Source organism: Octopus sinensis, linkage group LG4 (assembly GCF_006345805.1).
Source record: "Octopus sinensis linkage group LG4, ASM634580v1, whole genome shotgun sequence".
Classification (NCBI taxonomy): Eukaryota; Metazoa; Mollusca; class Cephalopoda; order Octopoda; family Octopodidae; genus Octopus; species Octopus sinensis.
Window position 1 is genome coordinate 89,798,796 of NC_043000.1, and position 6,576 is coordinate 89,805,371.

At 36.1% G+C, this 6,576-nt stretch overlaps 1 long non-coding RNA gene across 2 annotated transcripts in view; it reads left to right on the forward strand.

Moving 5' to 3' along the window:
* The window catches only part of LOC118763039, a 75,205-nt gene extending 68,909 nt beyond the window's left edge, over positions 1-6,296 (forward strand). For both annotated transcript variants that reach the window (XR_004998790.1, XR_004998789.1), the window contains exons 2-3: positions 4,526-4,562; positions 5,306-6,296. This is a non-coding gene — a long non-coding RNA (uncharacterized LOC118763039). The remainder of the gene's footprint in view (positions 1-4,525; positions 4,563-5,305) is intronic.
* The last annotated feature ends 280 nt before the right edge of the window (positions 6,297-6,576 follow it).

Here is a 6,576-nt window from a genome sequence, read left to right on the forward strand (position 1 = left end):
ATATATATATATATATATACATATATATATATATATTCATATATAATATATATATATTATTTATATATATATATGCGATGTGTTGGTTGTAACAAACACACACACCAGAACACAAACACACACATAAATACCGTATGTGTATATATAATTGTCTCGGATTTAGGCACATTGCCAGAATTTTGGTAGCAGGGCTATTTAGTCGATACCGTCGACCCCACTACTTGATTGGTACTTGAATGACAGAATGGAAGACAAAGTTGATCTCAGCTAAATTTGAACTCAGAAGCTAAAGCACCGGAATAACTACGGTAAAGCATCTTTCAAATGCACTAACGAATTTGCAAACTCACCACATTAAGCTAAACAAATATAATTCTTTCTGCTATAGGTGCAAGGCCTGAAATTTTGATGGCGAGGAACAAGTCGATTATTTCGGCGCCAGTGCTCGACTAATTTATCGACTCCGAAAGGGATGAAAATCAAAGACAATCTCGGCAAAATCTGAACTATGGTCGTAAAGACGGACGAAATTCCCCTAAGCATTTTGTCCGGCGTGCCAACGATTCTGCCAGCTCGCTAGTCTTTAGCTAAAGAAAAATCTATGATCCTTTCTTTTCTACTATAGGCACAAGACCTGAAATTTGGGTGGATGGAGAGGGTAATCGATTACATCGATCCCAGTGCTTGATTGGTACTTATTTTTATCGTCACCTCACGAAATTTGAATTAAGAACATAAAGTGGGAAGAAATACCGTTGAGCATTTTGTCCAGCGTGTTAATGATTCTGTCGGCTCGATGCCTTAATTTAAACAGCTATAATAACAGCAGACATCATTTAGTCTGGTGCTCTAAGACTCTGTCAGCCTCTCCACGGGTCTTTAAACAGGGTTTTACTGTTTTTATTTTCTCGAAAACCAACACTGAAAAATGATGTTTGGCAAAACTCAGGCTGGTTCCAGCAGAAAAATAGACTTAGTCCCAACATAGTGGACTTTGAAAAAAGCTTTTGGTCACGTGTCTTCAAACACTTTGGATTAATATGAGATAATTTAACATCAGCCTTACATTATTAAATGTTGTAAAGTCATAAAAATATGCAAAAACTGATTTGAATTTCAAATTCTCAAGTAATTGTGTTGCAACAATAGTTGCTGTCAGATGAGTATGTATTTTTCACAGAGGTTTTTCAATGTTTCCTGAATATACAACAAGGAAATCCTTGAGTTGTTTTGAGGGCTTTTTCTTAAAGGAAATGTTAATACTATTGAGTTAATAAAACAAAATTAGTAACTTAGAGACCTAACAATACGTATTGATACAATGCCATGAAAAGATAGAATAGAAATAAGTGCCGACAGAGAAAAGGTAAAATAATGAGAAGTAATAAAAGAAAAGGAAAGGAACAGTGAATCCGGGTGATTGAAGCTCAAGCAAGCTGAAGTCTTTAGATATTTGGGAACAAGGTAGCGGAAGATATAAGATCAAAGTAAAAAATTAATGGATTGCAGCAGCAAAACAATTTTAACACACAATTCGACCGTATTTGGGGAAAAAAATAGTACAAATAAACACATAATTTCGTTTTATTGGCTGTTAGCTTGGGTAATTACTTACAAAAGCATATTGAAAACTGTTATTAATTAACTGTTAAAAATAGAGCTTGTAGTTGTTTTATTATTATTAGTTATTATTCGTGAAGATAAATTGAAGCAGAGGACGGCAAACTTCTTAATATCGCTGACCTCTTCATGGAATCGTCGATAATTTATTGCTCCCCTAGCCATCATGTATTTTCTAAAATAAATTTAAAAGTTAGATTAACCCTCTACCTATTCTATGCCACGTATGGTACACAGGGCATATTTCGCTGGCATCCGTTCGTCATATATATGATACACGTTCTCAAATGATTTCAACTACCAGAATAACTATGGACATATGAAAAGGAAGCTTTATACCACTCAGGAAATATATAACAAGGGCTAACTAAAAGTCTGAAGAAACATAAAAATGCTTTGGACAGCCAAAGCGTTTATAATAATTCAATTCAAAAACAATAATTCTTTCATTCTTTTGAATAGTTACCGCTTTTTTAATAAGAAATATTTTAAAGAAATTCAATGAAAATAATTAACGGAATCGATAAAGAGCAATAAAAATTCACATTGGTATATTCGGAATATTTGATGTGAAATATATTTTGGTGAATACTAGTTATTACATCGATACCTAGTTTGAAACCAATATTTTTTACCTTAAATTACCGTAGACTACCAGATTCAGGTCGTTGGTAATTCAGAACCTTAAATGCTCAGCGCCATTTCAAGTGTTTACCGACCCCCCTGGATAGCCACATAGGGCTATCCAAGTATTGACCCAGGGTCAATACTAACCACCTTGCCGACCCCTGGTCCAGCTAATCGAAAGTGCTGTACGACTGGATATAGAAGTTTATTTTAAACCATTGTTATGTATTGTGCAATACTAGGGAAAGCCACGGTAGTGATGATTGGCAGGATAACAGTTCAGAGCAATAATTATGACTCCATCTGAACTTCATACGTAAGAATAATAAGCGTGGAGTGCTGGAAGTTAGAAAAATATGGTGGTCATTGAAATGACGTTTCGAATTCCATTGAGAAATATATGGAACAAACGGTGTATTAGAAAAGAAATTGTTGAGATGGCGAACTAAGAAAGTTTTCAGTGAATTATGAAAAGGGAGAAAGTGAAGTAGTTTGATCGTATAACACGACACTGGGACATCCTTACTTTCATTAAATATGATCAAACAGAAAATACCTCCAGCCGGTGAAATAGTAATGCGAGGAGGACCGCGAAAGGGCGGAATGAGCAAAAACAAACAATAAACACAGATGAAGATGAAGGGAAACATAACGGTTACTGATGACCGAGAAAGTGAGAAAGCAGGGGAGAGGGGATTGTGCATTTTTGCAGTGTACCTAAAGGGCCGCCTTAAGGTACGGATCTTCATGAGGATTGACTGACTTCCTCCTACGCAGAAATAATTTTAATTCTTTTGTGATAAGACATCCGGATGCCGATGTAGCTACGTGAGTACAGGTGACTCGAAACAGTAGTGGAGGTGGTAGCAGCAGCAGCAGCAGCAGCAGTAGTAGTAGTAGTAGTAGTAGTAGTAGTAGTAGTAGTAGTAGCAGCAGCAGTAGTAGCAGAAGGAGGAGGAGGAGGTCCTAATTGTTTTTCGTTGCTGCTGTCCGTTCATTCAAAGAGGTTATTTCAAGTGTGAAATTTAAACTGCTCTTTCTCATTAGCAAGTAAAGTGAAGTGGTGGTGGTGGTGGTGGTGGTGGCGGCGGTGGTGATGGTAGTGGTGGTGATGGTGGTGGTGGTGGTGGTGGTGAAAGGAGATTGTAGTGACGGTAGTTATCCAGGAGGTGATGTGTAGTGACGGTGTTAATGGTGTTGTTGTGGTGCTGATGCAATGATGACCACCGCTGAAGCGATGTGGGTGTGATGGGTGGTAGGGTGGGGGATCTTGTGACGGTGGTTATGCTGAAGGTGGTGTGTAATCGTGGTGCTAATAGTAGTGGTGGTGGTGGTGGTGGTGAAGACGGTAATAGTGGTAATGATGATGGTAACGGCTGTGGTCGTGGTGGTTGTCATGATTGACATGCAACGAGATAGCAAATTATTCAAGGAGACAGCACTGTATGCGCGCGCGCGTGTGTGTTTGTGTATCGGTCTGGAATGACAGAATCGTTACAGTGGACAAAACCACTCTGTGATATTCGGTTACGAACCACTTACATCCCCCTATATAATTATATATAAATATATATATATGTGTGTGTGTGTGTGGTGTGTATGTATGTATATATATATATATATATAATATATATATATATTATATATATATATATATATATGTATATATATATGTATATATATGGTGTATATATATATATATTATATATATATATAATGGTGTGTGTGGTGTGTGGTGTGTTGGTGTGTGTGTGTGTGTATCGCGTGACAACCGATGTTGGTATGTCTACGTCTCCGTAATTTAATTGTTCGGCAAGAGAGGCCGATAGAATAAGTACTGGGCTTACAAAGAATACGTCCAGGGGTCGATTTGTTCGACTTAAGGCGGTGTTCCAACATGGTCGCAGTCAAAAGATAGAAATAAGTAAACGAGTAAAAGAAAAAACAAAGCATTTATAAGATATTTAGTTACCGACTCTTGACTTACAACTGTACTTCTTAGTTAACTGTTATCTTCTAGTTTTGTGTATCTTCTAGTTTCTAATGTTTTGTTTAGTGCTGAATCATCGATATAACTGAAGGGCCTCAATAATCTCATGCATAAACCTACAGTATCTGCAGAGTTCTCATTAGTCCCTCACGAATACTTTCATTTTCTTTCATTTTTAACATTATACTCACAATAAAAAATGTAAAATAATTCTAATATCAAAATAATGTTAGAATAAATTATCTGGACAACTGATTTTATTGTACACACTTTTTTTCTCTAACGCAGATCGGCATCCTTATGATTCACAGACGATTTATTATGGGTGAGTATGTCCCTACATCACTATAATTTTTCATACTTTCATCGTCAGGACTATTCATTCTATGGGTTGTATTGTATTCGGTATTGGCCACAACATATCTCATAGGAAGATATCGTGATGGCATCTTCAAACAGCTACGCATGGTGTGGGTTGAATGTGATAATTCCATAATGCGAGCCTCATTTATTACATCTAAGTGAGCCAATCAAGCATTGTTCAGATCCCATCAACAAAAGTATAAGTAATTCACTGCAAGTATAAACATCATCACTGAGAAAACTGTCTGAGTCATTTTTGTCAGCCTGATATTTTGTTGCTATTTTCTGGTCCTAGACTGCAAAAACATACCCTTCAGAGTGAGAGCTAATATATCGGTTATTGATCTAAGTTACACTACTATATTTATCTATGTTGCATCGTCATTCTAAAGCTATTTGACATGATAGCCATTCATAACCATCTCCTGAAAAGCAGATTGTCTGATGATCTGTTGCAGTAGAGCTATGAAACTCCCAGAAGAATATCTCTGGTCACTAAACAGGGTATTTTTTCTGAATAGTTCCTTTCCAGTTCTCATGATGTTATATTCCTCAAATGTGCAAAATTGGTCCATAGGTACACCTCTGACTTTGTTGGTTGGTAGATTTTGTCGAATGATTAGGATTCTATTTGAATCGATATTAATATCTTGCTTAGATCAAGGCCCTGCTTCATACCATTCATTTTTTTACTTATACTTTCAGGTGTTTCAGAAAGATGTTTCAGTTTGATGTTTCTGTCTTCCTGTGAACCAATTAAGTATTGTTCGGATTCCACCAACAAATGTATAAGGAATTCACAGCAAGTATAAATATCATCACAGAGAGACTTGTCTCTTTGAAATATGTACTCCTACGATAGTTTATCACACCAGTGACAATACAACCACTTCCTGTATCTAACTTTATTCTCTCAAAGACACAAGAATCACCAAGTATTGAACTCCCAAAATGAGGCTAGGTTTTCTATAATCCTGATTATGATCTCTGGAACTTTAGAAAATCAAATAGTTTCCAGGATACACGAGTGGAGAACAGACCCGAATGCTTTTGTTATGAGGCAACCTGACCGGAACTAAGTTTCTCCAATGTCATTACACCTCTGATACACCCTTTAATAATTTCTCCTCACATTCCTCAGTTTTTCATTTATCAGTAAATGTAGTGATGTTGTTACTATCACACTGAAGCAAGAGGAATCAGTTCAGACAGGCTGTCAATATTTCCTACATTAAATTCTAGCATGTAATTGATCCGTAATTCTTCGCCATGCTTATGAGCTTTTTTTCTTTTTTTCTTTTCTTTCTTTTTCAGCCAGACTTGTTTCAACCAATATCAGCCTTTTTGGTGCATTTATATCTCTACTGAAATCTTCCTTGTGAAAGTCAATAAAATACCCTCGAGAGGAGGTACATATATTTTTGTATCAATAGCCAGCAATCAAGTCTCTTCTTGGTGATTTTTTTTTTTATCCTGAAGTATTTCTCTTATAGTCTGTCTCAAAAATATCACCATTGATTCGCCATAATTTTGATGCAATTCACAAACAATATTTCATCCAATTTCTTCCATCCCCACAACATCCTGGTCAAATTTCTGTCTTTCACTCCAGATTTTTTTCTAAAATGATACTGCACCTTCCTAAGAAGGTGTTTCTGAACTTCATTTCTCTCATATCTTAGTAAACTCTGAATGATTTCACCGAATTGCTAATTATTTTCCCTATAGCTTCTCTCTTCTGATGCCAGTGTTTCTCACTGACAGCTTTTAAAGCCAGCTTCAAAGTGATCAATTTATATTCAAATTTATGTCATATTTTTTTACTTGGTGAGAATGTAGTTACACGTTTACATAACAAATACCGCCATTTAACTGATAGTCTTATATAGATCAACAGTCATTTTTCTTTCTTTCTTTCATATTTAAATCCATTATAGCATTTTTTGCTTTTGCTGTTGATCTTGTTCACTTCTTTC